Raw genomic sequence first — 20,231 nt, forward strand, 5'->3', positions numbered from 1 at the left:
CTTATGCCAATAAAATGGACAACCTGGAAGAAGTGGACAAATTTTTAGAAAGACTGAACCAGGGAGAAACAGAAAATATGAACAGACCAATCTCAAGTAATGAAATTGAAACTGTGATTAAAAATCTTCCAACAAGCAAAACTCCAGGACCAGATGGCTTCACAGGTGAATTCTATCAAACATTTAGAAAAGAGCTAACATCCATCCATCTCAAACTCTTCCAAAAAGTTGCAGAGGAAGGAACACTCCCAAACTCATTCTATGAGGCCACCATCACCCTGATACCACAACCAGACAAAGATAATACAAAAAAAGAAAATTACAGACCAAGAGCACTGATGAGTATAGATGCAAAAATCCTCAACAAAATATTAGCAAACAGAATCCAGCAGCACATTAAAAGGATCATACACCATGATCAGGTGGGATTTATCTCAGGGAAGCCAGGATTCTTCAATATATGCAAATCAATCAATGCGATACACCATATTAACAAATTGAAGAAAAAAACCCATATGATCATCTCAGTAGATGCAGAAAAAGCTTTTGACAAAAAGCTTTTGACAAAATTCAACACCCATTTATTATAAAAATAGAAACATAATAAAGGTAATATATGACAAACCCACAGCTAACATCATTGTCAATGGTGAAAAACTGAAAACACTTCCTCTAAGATCAGGAAGAAGAAAAGGATGTCCAATCTCACCACTCTTATACAACATAGTTTTGGAAGTCCTAGTCACGGCCATCAGAGAAGAACAAGAAATAAAAGGAATCCAAATTGGAAAAGAAGAAGTAAAACTGTCATTGCTTGCAGATGACATGAAACTATACATAGAGAATCCTAAAGATGCCACCAGAAAACTACTAGAGCTAATCAATAAATTTGGTAAAGTTGCAGGATACAAAATTAATGCACAGAAATCTCTTGCATTCCTATACACTAATGATGAAAATCTGAAAGAGAAATTAAGGACACACTCCCATTTACTATTGCAACAAAAAGAATAAAATACCTTGGAATATACCTACCTAGGGAGACAAAAGACCTGTATGCAGAAAACTATAAGACACTGATGAAAGAAATTAAAGATGATACCAACAGATGGAGAGATATACCATGCTCTTGGATTGGAAGAATCAACATTGTGAAAACGACTATACTACCCAAAGCAATCTACAGATTCAATGCAATCCCTATCAAACTACCACTGGCATTTTTCACAGAACTAGAACAAAAAGTTTCACAATTTGTATGGAAACACAAAAGACCCTGAATAGCCAAAGCAATCTGGAGAAAGAAAAATGGAGCTGGAGGAATCAGACTCCCTGACTTCAGAGTGTAGTACAAAGCTACAATAATCAAGACAATATGGTACTGGCACAAAAACAGAAACATAGATCAATGGAACAGGATAGAAAGACCAGAGATAAACCCACACACCTATGGTCAACTAATCTATGACAAAGGAGGTAAGGATATACTATGGAGAAAAAACGGTCTCTTCAATAAGTAGTGCTGGGAAAACTGGACAGCTACATGTAAAAGAATGAAATTAGAATACTCCCTAACACCATACACAAAAATAAACTCAAAACGGATTAGAGACCTAAATGTAAGTCTGGACACTATCAAACTCTTAGAGGAAAACATAGGCAGAACAGTTTTTGACATAAATCACAGCAAGATCTTTTTTGATCCACCTCTTAAAGTAATGGAAATAAAAACAAAAATAAACAAATGGGACCTAATGAAACTTAAAAGCTTTTGCACAGCAAAGGAAACCATAAGCAAGATGAAAAGACAACCCTCAGAATGGGAGAAAATATTTGCAAATGAATCAATAGACAAAGGATTAATCTCCAAAATATATAAACAGCTCATGCAGCTCAATATCAAAAAAACAAACAACCCAATCCAAATATGGGCAGAAGACCTAAATAGACATTTCTCCAAAGAGGACATACAGGTGGCCAAGTAGCACATGAAAAGCTGCTCAACATCACTAATTATTAGAGAAATGCAAATCAAAACTACAATGAGGTATCACCTCACACCAGTTAGAATGGGCATCATCAGAAAATCTACAAACAACAGATGCTGGAGAGGGTGTGGAGAAAAGGGAACCCTCTTGCACTGTTGGTTGGAATGTAAGTCAATACAGCCACTATGGAGAACAGTATGGAGGTTCCTCAAAAAAATTAAAATAAAATTACCATATGATCCAGAAATCCCACTACTGGGCATATACCCTGAGAAAACCATAATTCAAAAAGACAAATGAACCCCAATGTTCATTGCAGCACTATTTACAATAGCCAGGTCATGGAAGCAACCTAAATGCCCATTGACAGGCGAATGGATAAAGAAGATGTGGTACATATATACAGTGGAATATTATTCAGCCATAAAAAGGAATGAAATTGGGTCATTTTTTGAGACGTGGGTGAATCTAGAGACTGTCATACAGAGTGAAGTAAGTCAGAAAGAGAAAAACAAATATCACATATTAATGCATATATGTGGAACCTAGAAAAATGGTACAGATGAACTGGTTTGGAGGGCAGAAATTGAGACGAAGATGTAGAAAGCAAACCTATGGACATCAAGGGGGAAATGTGGCTGGGGGGTGGTGGGATGAACTGGGACATTGGGATTGACATGTATATACTGATGTGTATAATATTGATGACTCATAAGAACCTGCTGTATAAAAAAATAAAATTCAAAAATAAATAAATAAATCCCCCAAAAATAAAATATCTTTTTAGAATGCTACCTTTTGGAAATGCTAATTTTCTTTACTATCTGTCTTGTTTTTCTTTAATTGTTTTCCTCTCTTATCTTTATTATTCTCTTTCATTGGATTACTTCAGGTTTACTCTGCACTTCTTTCTCTAGGTTTTTAAGGTTTAAGTTTTTCTAGGTTTTTAAGGCCATGGATTTTATATTTGTTTTCCTTTATGATATAAGAATTTAAAGCCATAAATTTCCCTCTAAGCACTGCTTTAGTTAAATCCCAAGATTTTGATATGTTGTATTTTTATTATCATTTTGCTTACTATGATTTTATTATCATTTAGCTTGCTAAATTGAATTATGAGGGTTCTTGCTAAAACTGGCATTTTCACGGAAGTGCACAGATGGGCATAGAAGAAGGTTCAGGATAATGACTAAAGTTTTATCAAGCAAAGAATCTTTGTCAGCACATAGGGCTGACAGACCCTAGATCAGAACCTGACCCCTCAGGGGTCAGTCTCCTGATCCCTCATCCTGTGTTATTTGGGTTTTGAAATGGCTTTTCTTATGATTTATTAAAATGTCTTAGCATCTTTCTACCCCACTTGCCCAGTCCCATTAGATGAGAACCTAGGTACTAATACAGTAAGTTGAATTTTCTGCTGGTTTAAAAAACAATAATGGTAGCAATAATATATGTAGTCCATTTTTACTGTGGGCCTAGATACTATTTTATATATTTTATACATATTATACTTAATGATGCATTTACTTATTCATTTAATTTTCACAATAAATTCTATAAGAGAGGTATCTCATATAGTTTCCAAGAATAAATCCTTCCAATCTCATTTTTTTTTTTTTTTTTTTTTTTTTGCTGTACGCGGGCCTTTCACTGCTGTGGCCTCTCCCGTTGCGGAGCACAGGCTCCGGACGTGCAGGCTCAGCGGCCATAGCTCACGGGCCCAGCCGCTCCGTGGCATGTGGGATCTTCCCGGACCGGGACACGAACCCGTGTGCCCTGCATCGGCAGGCGGACTCTCAACCACTGCGCCACCAGGGAAGCCCCAATCTCATTCTTATTGGTTGCTCTTCTGGAATCATTAACCTCACAGCAGGTTAAAAGACTGATGATTCTCACTTTGTGTTCCATTGCAAATATTATAGGAAGAAGACATAGATCTCAGGTTTTATTTTTAAGTGATCCATTGCATTTAATACTAACTGAACAAATGTTAATTGGCAGAACAAATATGTAGCAGATATTATCCTGGTCACTCAGGATAACAGTGCTGAGCAGAAAGAGGTGGGGACTGCCCAGCAGTTTGTAGTAGAGGAGACAGACTAGTTCAAATGATCCCATGACAATGTAACCATACAACTATCATGACTGGTATAAAAGAAATATACATAGGCCATAAAAATGTGACTCAAATTGGAGTCAGGACTCGAGAACCGTTTCCTGAGAAACTGATGTGTTGGCTGAGATATGAAGCATGAGTAAGAGCTGACTAGGTGAAGGTGAGGGTTCAGGCGGAGGGAGGAGGATTAAGGCAGAGGAAAGAGCACTTACAAAGGCCCTGGGGGGAGAAGGAACATGGTTCTTGATGGATTTGATGGCCACAATGATCAGCATGGCTTGGGGGGCAAATTCTGATGGAGGAAGGAAATTGATGGAATATGAATAGGACACTAGAGAGGTACATAGGGAACCATGTGAGGCAAAGCCTCATATATGTATTTAGGGTTTTGGTCTTTTAACAACAGTGGGGGACAATAGAGACATTATCAGATTTGCATTTTGAAAAGATTGCTTTGGATATCTATGTGAAATCTGAATTTTTCCTTTCTTATGCAAGGAAGCTTCCCGTTCATCTTCCCAAGTTGCCACAATTTCTGCTTTCTAAATAACATAAAAAAATTTTTAAAGCATTAAGAAAAAACTCTCCTCCTTCCGATGATTATAAACTATTTTCCTTTATTCTCATCTTGGTCTTCTATATTAAGAATGTTTTCTCATTTCCTTTTATATCTCCTGCAACATAAAACTTGGATTTTATTTTAGTTTTCCTAATTTCATCATCCACATCTTACAAAATCATGTGCCTCTATAATGACATCATCTATTTTTTGTTTCTATCAGCATATAGTGAAAATCAGACTGACTTCAGTTTAGCCAACAGAAGGCCTAAGAAAAATTAGTAAGTAAGCCAAAAATGTGTGTGCACCACTCCTCACCTTCCCTGATGCATTTTTCTCCCATTCATGCCTCTCTGCCTCTCTTACTTACTGACCTGAATGTCTTCCTAGATCTGTGTTTGCCCTGCTTTTGCATCAGCTCACTTGCCTTCCATAAGATGCAGAGTCATAGCTACTCTCAATGACTAGAGGAAACTGATGTTGAGATAACACATCATAATGGCTCTATACCCTGGGATTCAAACTGACACGTCAGGTAAAGATTTGGCAGAAGTTTATTAATTTGTTTTTGGAAAAATGTATAAATAAATGGTCAAAGCTCTGAAGAAAAGGAAAACAATATCTGGGTTTTGATCCTGGCTCCTCTAGAGCTATGTGACCCCAGGTAAGTCACTTTAACTCAATGACCCTGTTTCCTCACTTGCTGAACTCTTGATCCCTTCTCAAGTGTGGAACAACTTCTGTGATTGTATAATTCTTTTTTGTTGGCTGATTGGATCTCTTTTTGAAGATCTCTTCCCATAGAATTATTAAAGTTCAATGGCTAATTCATCTGTAACATCAGGGTTACTAGTGAGAATTCATAGTCAGGGTGAAGATATTTGGAAAAGGTCCTAGTACCAATCTAGAGAATGCTTATTTTGGATTAAAACCAGGGAGAGGCTGGAGTTTTACATCTAAAACCATTATTCAGTGTCTGGTGTATGTTAGTTTAAAAGCAGCCATCCTTGTTATCCCCTCAGGATCACATGTTGTGTTTATTTTTACCATGTCTTATCTTCGCTGTGGTATTTTTATCCTTTGGCTTCAAGGGTGCCCTTCATAGAGATGTGTGAAGACACAAAAACTCCCATTTGGGAATATGCAGTGCTACATCCTTCCTGGTAGTGTTTTCAGTAAAAATAGTTTCTCTTGATAGAAATTATGGATAAAAATGTAAAAACCTAACAGCTGGTGGCCCCTTTAACAAACTGAACATAACAACTTTCTGTGCTGAGAGACAAATGTGAATTATAAGAGCAGAGGGGTCGTGTGCAGGTGCATTTGAAGGTCAGCCTCCATTGAAGGCCAAGGGCCTACTAAGGGGAAACATCAGTTAAGAGCCCCACATGAGAAGAAATATAAAAAAATTAGAGTTTTTCTAGATCAGCTCTTTGCTTGTAGCATACAGAGGGAATTTTCTCAATTTACCTCAATTAATGAAATTGTTTAACAGAGGGCTGTAGACGGGGCAGAAGTCAAGAGAGATTCTTCATAGGCATCCAGGAATACAGTCACATTCTGGCCTTATAGGAACCAGAACCAGGTCCAAAGGGCTCCTGGGACCACCGGCATGGGTCATGTGGTCCTACAGTTAGGCTCTATAGTTAATGTCTACTTCTCAATCACCTGCTACCACCCATCGCCCTTACCCTCTTCTTTCTTTTGTATAATGTCTGCTTATTTATAGTTTCTCTTCCCCATATCTCTGGTTTGCATGTGGACCCCCATGACTTTTATAAACTCTACCTTTTATTTCCTGTTTCTACTGATAAAGTCCTCAATCTCAACTCATTTTCCCTAGAGAAAGAATCAAACTGGCCTGGTTCATCTTTTCTTACAGGGCCAGGTCATGGACTGCTATTCATGGATTGACTGACTTTGGGTCAACTACCACACTTGGTTCAATGGGTTGTGACCAGAGAAGGAATCATAGGAGTCACATAATTCAAATCCCACAATAGCCTAAGGGGTTGTGGGCAGAGGCTACTCCCCTTAGAAGAATAGTGAATATGAGCGATACCATCATGACTGGCGTGTCCAATCCAGAGACATTTGGGGGGACGTGAAATGGTCTCTACTTACCTGCCTCTTGAAATTAAAAAGAGAACAAAGCCTATAATTAGTACAATAAATAGTAGCTGTTGAAATGAGATGGAGTCAGGCAAAGGAGCTAATTGAAAAAGAAGGTTCAATGGAAGAGAAGTTTCTAGGAACAATAGTGGGAGGAAAAGAAGAAAGGAAAGGGGGGAAGAGAAGGAGTGAGGATCGGGACAGAGGGTGGCCCAGCCTGGTAGGACACAGAGATCAAGTTTGCAAAGGAAACAAGGAGGAGGGGAGGGAGAGTTCGTTTTCGAGAGAGGGTGGAGTGATCTTAGAGGTAAGCATCACACAGCCTTGCTGCTTCAGGGCTATGGTTATTGCAGTGGTTATAACCAGAACTACAGCCTTTTAAAATTCAAGTTAAAGTCTGACAATACTAAGTCTTGAGAGTGTGGAGCAATAGGAACTGTAATACCCTGCTGGCAAGAGTTAAAATTGTATAAACACTTAGCAGAACAGTTTAGCCTGACCTAGTAAAGTTGAAGATGCACATACTCATGGCCCAGCAATTCCACTTCTGTGTGTATAACCTGGAGAAACTCTGGCATATATGCACTAGGATACGTTTTTCAAGAATATGTATAGCAGTATTGTTCCTAAATGCCAAAAGCTAAAAGCAGCCTAAATGTCTATCAACAGTAGAATGGATAAAATTTTGGTATAGTCACACAATGAATGAAATGAATATAATGAAAATGAATGAACTTCAGTGAGGTACACCGTACGTGAATCTTATAAAAACAGTGTTAGTAAAAGGAGCCAGAGACAAGAGAATATATATGTATAACTTCATGTAAACCAAGCTACCATGTTTAGGGACCTACCCTTAACTGGTACCAAGAAAAAAATATATATAATTTTATCTTAGAGAATTGCCCTGTTGTGCCAGAATATAACATAGGATGGTAAAAGAGAGTGTACAGTAAGTTGGAGAAGGTCTCAGGAGGAAGTAAACTTCATTTTTCTTCATTATAATACTTCCAAATAATAAGTTTGAAAGAAGCAATGAAATACTTTAAAATGTTGACAAATCTGATTCGATGTTGATAGGTTTATTTATAAGATGAAGAAAAGATGTGAATTTTTTTATCAGAAAATGATATGTAGGGAGATTTTAAAAAGAGTAAAACTAGAACTCATTTTTCATTTTGTTAAAGTAAGAATTTGATTTCTGAGTGTGCAGAATGTTTTTATTAAGAAATGGTAGAAATCATTCTGGTTGTCTATGTGTTTGCCCAGCCAAACATTCTTTATACTACCAAAAGCATTTTCAGGATGAATAAAACACAATAGTGGATATTCACAAAGGCTGACACAATAACAGCCAACAAATTTATTACTAAAAAATTATTTTCTCTAGGTCTAAAATACTCTTGTCAATTGGTGACAATAATACCCTGAAGTCATAGCACGTCTTTTAAAACCTCAAAGATAATAGTAAATTTGCATGGCTGCCAGCTGAAATGGTAGTCTTCCTGTTTCTATTTCCTAGACCAGCTCCTTACTGGAACACAAAGGGGATTTGAGTGTCAAAGGAAATGATCTTAATAGACAGGGAAGGTTTATGAATCATAATTAATGGAGCAAGAAATTTAATCACTGGGGATGCAGCCTACTGAACAAAATGGAAAATTTGTATGGAAAAAAAGTTATGAAAAATAAAATAGACATGAACAAAAAACCAACTTGTATGGAGCCCCTGTGGACTTTGAGGGATCCTGGCCTGTTATGAAGTGTCTGAACTCTGGGATCTTTGCCTGATAAGGAGAATGTCAGGACCGTAATGATGAGGGAAGCAAGTTGTTGTGGAAAAACGTTGCTTGCTAAAAAACTGTGACCATTTGCTTGCCAAATGGCAAGATATACTTTGTTCCATGGAGGAGAACAGTTTGGAATAAAGGTTACTCTGTGAAGAGATGCTAGAAGTCTCTTCTTGAGGAACTAAAATTCAGGGGAAAAATTAGTCAGAATCAAACTTTAAAAATAAGGTTTCAAAAGGCAACATACAACTCTATGACCAGTAGCTTGCAATAGGATTAGAACAGCACTTCTGAAAGGTTTCCACTGAAATAATCCTAACCACCAAGTCCTGACTCATTTATTGCAATGACTAAGGAAAGTGAAACAGGCTTTAAGAGCAAATAGAAAATTTGTGATGTATATTATGTTATTTTAAAAATAGATGTCATTTTTGTGCTCTGTTCATAACACATTTTTGGTTTTTTTACTATACATGATGTTTTGAATCATTTTCCATCAAGTAGAATTTATGCTCTAAAAATACCATCCAGAAAGTGCTCTATTGTGAAGCAGTGATCCGCACCCCTCTGGGATTCTGAGAAGTCTGGGGTGTCAGCAAGACCTGGACACCCATTCCCCTATTTGCTAAAGGTGGGTTCTGCTTTAATCCTCAGAGAGGACTTGTGTGTGTGTGTGTGTGTGTGGTACGCGGGCCTCTCACTGTTGTGGCCTCTCCCGTTGTGGAGCACAGGCTCCGGACGCGCAGGCTCAGCGGCCACGGCTTACTGGCCCAGCCGCTCCGCGGCACGTGGGATCTTCCCGGACCGGGGCACGAACCTGTGTCCCCTGCATCAGCGGACTCTCAACCACTGCGCCACCAGGGAAGCCCAGAGAGGACTTTTAAGTCATAAACATTCTAGAGGTAAATAGGACCCAAGCTATAATCTACTCAAATCCTGTTGTTTTAACTGAAAGAAAAACTAAGGTACAAGCTTATCGCATTAATTTGGCCACAAAAGCAGAATTAAATTTAGGTTTTCTAATTCCTATTCCATTAGTACAAAGTCCCGACAGTTTCCTTGCATGACAAACCCTCATCCTCTGACAGATCTCACCATGCTTCCCTGTACATCGCTGGTCTCCAGCTCCCAGTATAGAAACTGGTACATAGAAACTACTCACTAAATATTTACTCAGAGAATGAATATTCAAGTTCATCTTCTTATGTGTGGAGTTGCTGGGCCACAGGAACATGTCTTTTATATTTTTATGGATCTTGCCAAGGCTTTCTACAAAATGATTCTGCTACTGGCTTCTCCCACCAGCAATGTGTGAAGGTGTCTGGCTGCCTGCGTTCTCCCCAGTGACTCTCCTCAGGCTTTTAAGTTTTGCCAGTGAGATATAAAAAATTCTATTTATATGTTCTAATATTCTTTTTGTTTGATTATGGGAGAGGACAAGCACTTTTTCATATCCTTTTGAGCATTTTATTTCTTTTGTTTATGAATTGTCTATTCATGTCCCTTGCCCTTTTTATTATTGTTTGTTTATTTCTTAACCATAATTTAAAGGTATCTTTTGTGTTAACAAAGTAGGTCTTTTTTCTGTCAGCTGAGTTGCAAATGATTTTTCCCCATATTTTATTTTTACTGCCTTCTATAATTTCTTTTGATACGTATGTTTAAAATTTATATATCATTGAATCTGTCAGTGCTTCTTTTATGATTCAGGATTTTATATCATATTTTATAGCGGTTTTTTGTTTTGTTTTGTTTTTTGCGGTATGCGGTCCTCTCACTGTTGTGGCCTCTCCTGTTGGGGAGCAGAGGCTCCGGACGCTCAGGCTCAGCGGCCATGGCTCACGGGCCCAGCCGCTCCGCGGCATGTGGGATCTTCCCGGACCGAGGCACGAACCCGTGTCTCCTGCATCGGCAGGCGGACTCTCAACCACTGCGCCACCAGGGAAGCGCTTATATCATATTTTAAAAGACCTTCCCCTTGCAAGATTATTTTTAGAATCAACAGTATTTTTCTAGTGTGCTTATAATTTAAGTTTAGATATTGATTCTCCATAAACATATTTTGATGGCAGAGGCAGAGATCTAGCTAACCAAATGTTTTGGGACTGTTCAATCATTTAAAAGTGCAGTTACCTTAAAAATAGCTATGATTTTGGGTCAGTGGTGACAGCTGAGTGGTGTATCTAGCATAGCTTTGTCTTGGGGAATTCAAGTTTGGTGTTAGTCAATTCAGATATTGGTATAGGCAGCATCACTTGCTTCCTCCCAGCCTCTGACTCTTCTATTTCTTCACGGATCAATTGCCAAGCTGCATGCACACATGCTCTTGAACTTTCATTAAAGTTGGGAAACCTGGGTTCTAATCCAAAATCTGCCTGTTCGCATGACTTTAAGCAAATTGCTTCTCAGAGTTGCAATTTCTTTTTTTATAAAATGAGGATATGAGATGAAGATGTCCAAGAGCTTTCCAGAAATAAAATCGTACCATCCTATAATGTCTTCCAGTTTCCACTTCACATCTACAGATATTATAAATAATCCACAGTTAGATAGTCTGTTGGAATCTGAAAATTATGCAAACTGTCTTCATCCCCTGTATTCCTCAACCCCAAAAGAGCTTTTACTTTTGATGCTTTCTCTGCCTGGAATGTTTTTCTTACAATTACCTGCCTATTTCTTGGCCTCTCTTCCTTCAGGTCTGTGATCAAGCACAACTCTGAGTTCCCTGGTGGCCTAGTGGTTAGGATTTCGGGCTTTCACTGCCGTGGCCCCGGGGTTCAATCCCTGGTTGGGGAACTGAGATCCTGCAAACTGTGAGGCATGGCCAAAAAAAAAAAAAAGACAAAATCCCAAATGCAACTCCTGCAGAGAGGCCTTTGCTTACTACCTTAATGCCATATCAAGCTCCACTCCCAAATCTGTTCTATTCACTTTACTCTGCTGAAGGTTTTTGTATAGAACCTTTTTTTAACATCTTTATTGGAGTATAATTGCTTTACAATGGTGTGCTAGTTTCTGCTGTTTAACAAAGTGTATCACCAATTGTATAGAACTTTTACTACCTGACATATTACATATGTGCATATTGTTGTATCCCCAAAATAGTATGTGTATCAGTCAGGTTTTGCTGCAGCAACAAATGGCCCCAGCACCCCAGTGGTTTACAACAACAAACATTCATCACTTGCTTATGTCACATGACGTCTGTGGATAGGCTGCAGCATTTCTTGGTTCTTCTGAGCTCACTCAGGCTCAGCTAGGCTGGCTTCCACTTCAAGACTGGAGTTGAAGAAACATTCTTTCTCTGGGATAAACTGTCCTTATGGTGAAAGGCAGGAATATAAATGGAAGCAGAGCCAAATCAGGAAATCTCATTTAAAAATTCTGCTCAGATGTGACAGTCACATCTGCTCATATTCCATTGGCCAAAGCATGTCATGTAACCAAGCACAAAGGCAAAAAGGCAAGTAGAATATATGCTCCTCTCACAGGATCAAGGCCAAGTCACATGGCAATCAATGGGGATCTAATTAGATGCAATAATCCTATTGTTAAGGACAATAATCCATTCTATCAAAAAATATAAATTTCACAACTTGGTTCTTTTTCTGTAGTATCCCTAAGGCCTAGAAGAGTAGGCATTCAACAAATATTATTTGATGGATAGAAACACAATCCTTTCATCCTTCCTAGCTCCACTCTCACTGCTAGAACAAAGTCCCACTTGGCTTTACTCTCACCACCATGGCCTTGGTGTGGCAAAGAGAGATTAGATGGATGCAATAATCTTTTATAGTCCTTGTGGGCCAGTGATTATGGGATAATGAAAGGCACTTTCAGCTTTGAAATGAAATGCCTATGTTTTATTGGGACTCCTTAAACAATGTGCTTTTCTCACAAATTTCAGCATCAGTATTGACATGCTGCTCATTTCATGTCGGAGATGTGGTGGCACCTGGGGCCTGCAGCATCATTGCCATGGCCAATTCTACCACCCTCACCCTGCTCCATTCCTGCTCGCTTGGCATTGGTCTCTCCTGAGATGGAGTGGAAAGCAGACACTGTCAGGCTGGACAGACAAAGCCTCGATCTTCTTTCCCCCGGTGACGCAGAACAGCTTTTCAGATAAGTGATTTCATGATGGCATTTCAAAGTGAAATATATGGAATACCTAAATAATTATGTTGCCTCTTGACTAAGCCACTAAGCCTGGGTATCAGTAGTGGCTACGAGCTTGTGTTCTGGAGTCCAACAGACTGGTGTTAAATTCCTGGTGTATTTTTTAGCTGCTTGATTTTGGGTTTGTTACTTCCTTCTCTAAGCCTCAGTTTTAAAATTTATAAACTTATGTCAATAATGGGGCATTATGAGAATTTAAAAAGTGATGTTTTAAAGTGTTTAGCATAATACCGGCACACAGCAAGCACTTAATAAATGACATCTGTTATTTCCCAGAGTACTTGAATATGTAGTGACTTGTAGTCTCAACATCACCCCGTCTTGTCCACGAGGAGGAAAAGAGATGTGAAATACGAAATACGCTCAATGCTATACATTCAGGGCTGAAACTCAGGCTTCTTATCATTCCTCTGTTCTATGGGTACAAACGGTAGAACAGACCGAACTGTATTAAAACATTTATCCAGTTCTTTTTATAAATGTGTGATGTGAGGCTTCCATCCTCCACCCACCCTCTAGGGCTATTTCCCCGAGTAGATTCACTGGACTCTGGCTTCTGAGGCTGTTAATAGTTGTTCCAGAAGAAAGGGTCTATGATCAAACAAGTTTAATGGTAGATTTAAAAGGCTGAGTAGTTTTCTTTTTTTTGCAGAGCCTTTGCTATGCTAGCGTTCATCCTGAATCTCCAAGAGGGAAATGGAGAATAGAGTATTTCCCATTTTAAAAAATTAATTAATTAATTTTATTTACTTTTGGCTGTGTTGGGTCTTCATTGCTGCATGCTGGCTTTCTCTAGTTGCAGCGAGTGGGGGCTACTCTTCGTTGTGGTTCGTGGGCTTCTTATCGCGGTGGCTTCTTGTTGCGGAGCACGGGCTCTAGGTGCGTAGGCTTCAGTAGTTGTGGTGCTCAAGCTCAGTAGTTGTGGCGCACGGGCTTAGTTGCTCCGCAGCATGTGGGATCTTCCCGGACCAGGGATCAAACCCCTGTCCCCTGCATTGGCAGGCTGATTCCTAACCACTGCGCCACCAGGGAAGCCCTCCCATTTTTATTTGACCACAAAATCCTGTCTCGGCCATTCTTGCTCCACAAGGAGAGAGCCTTCTGCAGGACACCCTTTGGTGAAACACTCCAAGGGCAGCTTAAAAGTGTCGTGTCATGCTAACACGACACAGATGTAGAAAAACATAGAAGGCACACTAGGAACTGGATGTATTAAACAAGTGCAAAAATGAAATAGGTAAACAAAAACTCTATAGACGCCGATTAAAACTAGACTAGTGAGGTCATTTTGTAGAGTGGCAAGTTGGGTCATGATGTGCATGATGAGATTGAGTGAAACCAAGGGACATTGACTTCATTCCATGTGGCTTTAACTTTGGACAACAATGTGGTCAGATTTCCCAATGGCAAAGGGTGTTTTTTCTAGGTTTGCATCCCTTGTATTCTCAGCCATAATGACTGTTCATATTTAAGTCTGGCAGCTTATCTAATATGCTTTTCCCTATCTTTCAAATCCTCCTAGCTCCTGGCATTTTGCCCTTAAATTTGAATTAGTTCAGTGCTCTGATGTTACAGAAACCAGACTCTATTTGGAGTTGTAGAGCCAGTGTCACCAATGACTTAATGGAGATTCGATACATTCACTGCCTAATGAAGCATAAGCCTCTGTATACATAAAAATAAAACTGCTATGGATTTCTTTCTTTTTCTAGTTTCGGTTTCTTTCATATAATATTCTCATGTTGTCTCTGAAAGAAATTAAGGATGTATAAGTAGCCAGATGCCCAAGTCAAAAATAAGAAACTTTTGGGACTTCCCTGGTGGTCCAGTGGTTAAGACGTAGCCTTCCAATGCAGGGGCTGTGGGTTTGATCCCTGGTCAGGGAGCTAAGACCCCACATGCCTCACAGCCAAAAAACCAAAACAGAAGTAATATTGTAACAAATTAAAGACTTAAAAATTTTTTTAAAAAGAAAAAAAAAAAACTTCTTAGTATGTTTTAAGTCTATCAACAGCAAAAGCCTTTTTACTGTTTGAGATTATTCAAAACAGATTATTCAGCTTGATTCTATCAATAACCAGCTAAGTAGTCAGTACCTATAGGCATTATTAGCCCCACTTGACTTAGAGTTTTAGAGAAACAAAAGGTAGTTCCATGGAAATTGCATCTTTAGGGTCTCTTCTTCTCATGAGTACATGAGAAAGTAATTGCTTTTTTTTTTAAATAGGTGTTTCTTTCAGAGTTTATATTCTTTAAAATTATCACAGTCTCACAAACCCTGAGAGAACTAAGGATAATGTCAACGTGAGCCAGTCATATGTCATTTTTCAACTAAGGAGAGTGAGTTTGCACAGCATTTGTAAGCAGGATATTTTAAGTGGGTCACAAGCAGAAGTGGTTAACTGACTCCCAAATTATAGCTCTAGAATCTATCTCAAACTTCACATCCATTTGTTGAACTGTCTGCTGGATATTTCCACTCAGATGTTCCAGAGGCACCTCAGACACATGTCAAATATTTAACTCAACAGCTCTCTCCCCCTCCTATTCTCTTCTCTTGTAGCCTTGGTTGTAGCATCCACCTTGAAGTCTTGATCGTTCCCTCTTCCTTAGCTTAATAACAGGGTTAATCACCAGTTTCCACTGCTTTCCCTTAAACTTTTCTCCAGTCTTTTGTCCATCCCTTAACTCACCACTCATACCATGTGGGGCCTCAGCCACTTCCTAGAGGCTAACCTCGCTGCTTTCGTTCTTGTCCCCTTCAAACTTTCCACACACTGATAACTGCTAGAAGGACTCATTCAAAACCAAACTGGATCATATCATTAACCTGTTTGAAAGTCTTCATTGACTCCTTGTCCACTCGTAATGGGAGAAAGTCCCAGCTCCTTAGCACAGCTCACAGGACCCTCTGTGTGTGGCTTGACTTGACTCTTCGTCCTCCTCCTGATGCTCCCTGTCCAATAATTATTGTTCCAGGAACCCCTAAATACTTGTACTTTGGCACAGAAGCCATGTTGTTTCTTACCTCTATGCTGCTCTTTGTTTATGATCTTCTCTTTCATGTAATACAACTCCACTCTCATCTCTTCCTTTCATTTTCTCCTAAAAAAAAAAAATTCCACCATTTTAAAGATCTGTTCAGGAATCAAGAGTTCTAGAAATCTTTCATGGCCTCCTGTCTTCCCCAATCCACCTAGATCACATTAGGCTTTTCTCCTGATTATGCTTATGATTCTCTGTGAAAATCGAAAATGCTGTGCTTGCTACATTATGGAATAGTTAACCTGATGTGAGCCTGTCTCCCCCACTGAACTGGGAATTACCTGTAGGTAAGGACTGAGCCTTAAAATAGTTTTGTTTCTCAACACCTGGCACAGTACTTGGCATAAAGTAGGCACTCCATGTATATTCCTGAACTGAATAATTATTCAAAGCCATCAGTCACTTTTAGAAATGTTTCTGTAAATCTATATGAGAAATCACTTATTGGCAACAACATGACTTAAAAAATAATGTTCTACTGAAAGACAGTTGGTAAGTGGGCATTTTGGGGAAGGAATCTAAAAGTTATGTGACATTGGAAAAGCTCCAGATCTGTGTGATGATTCTCTCAACAAGAAACTGGATCATAGTATTTCTACCCTTGCAGAGGAAGTTTCTGAGCACTGGGGAGAGACAGCTGTGCATCTACAATGAGGCCAGGAATGTCTGCTTCTCTCTGCCTCCATCAACTTGGGTACCATGCACAGAAGAAAAAGACGTCTTACTCTCTTCTACTCTTTTTCTCATTCTCTCCCCTGCCCCCTTCCTACTTCTCAAGTGCACCTCTGTTGGAAAGGGGGGCAGGGAATTTGCAGTTTTCTCACAGGTCCAATCCATTAAATGGTCTTACCTCTGAATATCCTCATTGTATGTAAGTGAGAATTTTTGGACATTTTTCTGGCAAGAAGAGAGTAAGACCCTTTTATGTAAATGTTACTCATGTTCTAAAATGTCATACTGTCCTTTTAGTTGTTCCCTTCTTTTTTGTCTGTGTGGTTTACTTTCCCCTTTAAAAAAGCATTTATGAAGCCCGCGCTGTGCCTCCAGCCCTGTGGAGGATATGAAGGAAATACAGGGCTCGGGCTCTTGTCCACAAGGACCCCAGACACTCTGGGTGGGGAGAAAACACAAACAAGCATGTGTATCAAATGTGCTACATATAATCAAGCCTGTGGGCCTCTCCCTTGGTCCCTGTCATCAGGATGCAATCTTTTCCTTTGCTCTATTAAACTGATGAACCTCAAATGCTGTTCCATGTACAAAAATAGAATAAGGAGCCAATTGTTATTGCTATGTTTCTGTTTCTAAATAAAAATTATAGAAAATTCTAGTTCTTGGGTTCCCCTGACCTCCATTTGTCTATACCAAGGTAGGGCTACAATTCTCAAAGACATATATGTATGTCAAAGTCCCACCTTAGATAAACGGTGAGTATTTATTATTCTGTAGTTTCTGATTTAGCCCTAGAGATGCCTATTGCCTCTGTCAAATGTTTTTTGTGCTACGCGGGCCTCTCACTGCTGTGGCCTCTCCCGTTGCGGAGCACAGGCTCCGGACGTGCAGGCTCAGCGGCCATGGCTCACGGACCCAGCCACTCAGCGGCATGTGGGATCTTCCCGGACCGGGGCACGAACCCGCGTCCCCTGCATCGGCAGGTGGACTCTCAACCACTGCGCCACCAGGGAAGCCCCAAATGCTACATCTTTATAATGTATTTATCCTTTGCCTTTAGTCTTTGCACAGCTTAACTATTACTGAGATGCTGCAGCTTTAAAATTTTTTTTAACCAGTGTTCATTATAGGAACTGGGCTGTGGGAGTAGCCTCCTCTGTGCCTCTTTCTTCCCCTTTCTCCAATCAAGTCTCCACCTTATCCCATTTACTTCTTCTGGATGCACGTTGCCTCCCGGCCATTACAGCTTCAGTGATTCCCTGTAGCTCGCCACGTCAAGTTCTCAGCCTGGTGGCCACAGAATGCCTCTGTCCGGACCCGCCTACCTGTTGGACTTCCTCTCCTTCTTCCTGTTCCCAAACTCAATGCATTCTCATCCCCAACTGTCCTGAAAACCTGCTCATCCCTTACTGTTGCCCTTACTTTGCTCTTGCTGTTCTCCCCCACTAAGATGGCCTCCCTCCTACCCACAGTGCAGCAAGTAGAGAAAGAGATTGGACATTGCATGGATGCAGGGAGAATTTCAGTTTTGCTTCCTCAAAACTCCTGTCAACTTGGGCAAGTTATTAAGCAATCTTGTTTCAAAATCCTCATAGAAAATGAGGATCATATAGCTTCCTTGTGTTATGAAGATTAAAGGAAATATATATGTATTCCTCTCACCCTGTTATAGTGCTCTGCTGATTCTCTTCATTGTACTTATAAAATCTTAAACTACAGTGGAAATCAAGGTACATCTTCCCTTTCTTATCCATATCTGACCCTCAATTCAACTCTTAAGTTCTTTGAGGACTGAGGCTGTATCTTACCTATCTTTGTATTCCTCCAGAAGACTGATCAAAGTGTCATAAGCTCTGGAACTACTGGCTGAAACTTGGAGATTTTTGTTTACTTAACTTTTCATAGCTGTAGACAATTCCTGGAAAGATTTTAAAACAAATGAAATGATAAGTTACTTCAATCTCAAAGAGCCACAGCACTAGAGTCATCATTAATAGTAGTCTTTGAGGCCTGGCTGCTTGGTTTAAAATCTTAGCTCTGGGCTTCCCTGGTGGTGCAGTGGTTGAGAGTCTGCCTGCCGATGCAGGGAACACGGGTTCATGCCCCGGTCAGGGAAGATCCCACATGCCGTGGAGCGGCTGGGCCCGTGAGCCACGGCCGCTGAGCCTGCACATCCGGAGCCTGTGCTCCGCAACGGGAGAGGCCACAGCAGTGAGAGGCCCGTATACCACAAAAAAAAAAAAAAAAAAATCTTAGCTCTGACATTTGCTTGCTGTATAACCTGGTGCAACTTACTTTCTGTCTCTGTGACTCAGTTTCTTCATCTGTCAAGTGGGAGGTGGGATAGTAATTATGCCCACCTCACAGGGCTGCTATGAGGGTTGAATAAATTAGAACATACAAATTCACTTAGAGAAATGCCTGGCACAAAATCAAAACTCTCTAAGTGTTAGTTATGACTATTATTAACATTTGGGTTGCTTTTTCTATGTTGCTAGTTAAAATCCAAAGAACTTTGGATGTTGTGCTGTGAACAGTTGAATCGGTTTGAGAGTATAATTCCTCTTTAGTTTTGCCTCCTCCGCTCTTCTTTTGTGGGGATCTGGATCTCTCCATACGCTTTCTCCATTTCTTCCTTGGATAACCTACACCTCTACAACTTGTTCTGATGCAAAGACAATTGATTGGTCTTCTTTAGAACTGTGCCACTTATGATTAGGAAATTCTATCCCCTACTTAAGTGTTAGCTCTTAACTTCCTCTTTTACTATGGTCCAGATTTCATAGTGTTTGCCCAGCGTGCTTGGTACTCTGTTTATTTCCTTGGTTATGTTTATCTCCTTATATAAGAGAGTGCACTAAAGGACCTACTTAAGTCTCAGTTGTGGCTAAGAGCCCAAGGCAAATGATAGTACACTAAAAAGTGAGGTGTATAGTCCTCACCTGCAGGACCCACAAAGGAGGCAGTGGTCAAAAACCAGTATTTTTCAACTCTTAGCTGAACATCCATCGTTAGCCTTTAAAAAATTAGGACAACAATCCCAAATGTGCTGAGATCCCCAGTTTTGCCCCTACTCCCCGCAATAAGCATGAAGAAGGAGGACCTATCCCTCATGCTAAGCCTAGGGCAAGGAGAGTCTCCAGGTCTACTCAAATTCTCTGGACCTTGAGTAGCCCAGGGGACTGGTGTCTGGCTCAGACCTTAAGAAATCTAAAGGGCGTGTGACTCTGGCAGGCTGCTCTGAGAGCAGCGTGAATGAATGAGAGACTTGCATCGTTACAACATAAGCTACCAGAGCTTATTGGAGGCAAGATGTATGACTGTTTCCATGGGCCAGATGTGGGCTTAAATGAGAGATAGGGGGTGACTTTTATTAGATCAACTTGAAGACAGCTGCCTATAGGGTGAGGAGGCCTTGGCAGGTAGGAGCTGGAAGGGTACCACAAGATGCCCAGTGCTGAGGAAGGACATTAGCAACCAGAGTAGAGAGGCAGTGTTTAATCAAGGGGGTGGTAGACAAGAGTTCTTCAGAAATATTGCGTCCCCAAACTGGATCCCTAAAAGTGCCCTCTGAGATTAATGAGTCAGTTTTAAATACCTGCCAGGTCCAGAGAGCACCCGTCCCAGACAGGGCCAGTCTAGTCATATTTTGGTTGACCAACTATCCTTTGCTCCAACCCATAGGCTAAGGAAGCATGGAGGGTGAGATGAGGAAAGAGGGGAAAAGCTAAGGCAGAGATGGAAAGAAGAAGAAGCCGTTCCTACTCTTT

At 40.1% G+C, this 20,231-nt stretch overlaps 1 long non-coding RNA gene across 3 annotated transcripts in view; it reads right to left on the reverse strand.

The window, feature by feature from the left end:
* Window positions 1-20,231, reverse strand: part of LOC136792431 (uncharacterized) — a 265,190-nt gene that overhangs the window by 41,132 nt on the left and 203,827 nt on the right. For 2 of the 3 annotated variants that reach the window (XR_010836218.1, XR_010836217.1), the window contains exon 3: window positions 15,773-15,849. This is a non-coding gene — a long non-coding RNA (uncharacterized lncRNA). Of the gene's footprint in view, window positions 1-15,772; window positions 15,850-18,269; window positions 18,354-20,231 lie in introns of those variants that run through there. The other variant, XR_010836219.1, reaches the window with a different exon arrangement.

The sequence above is a fragment of the Kogia breviceps genome, chromosome 13, assembly GCF_026419965.1.
Source record: "Kogia breviceps isolate mKogBre1 chromosome 13, mKogBre1 haplotype 1, whole genome shotgun sequence".
Taxonomy (NCBI): Eukaryota; Metazoa; Chordata; class Mammalia; order Artiodactyla; family Physeteridae; genus Kogia; species Kogia breviceps.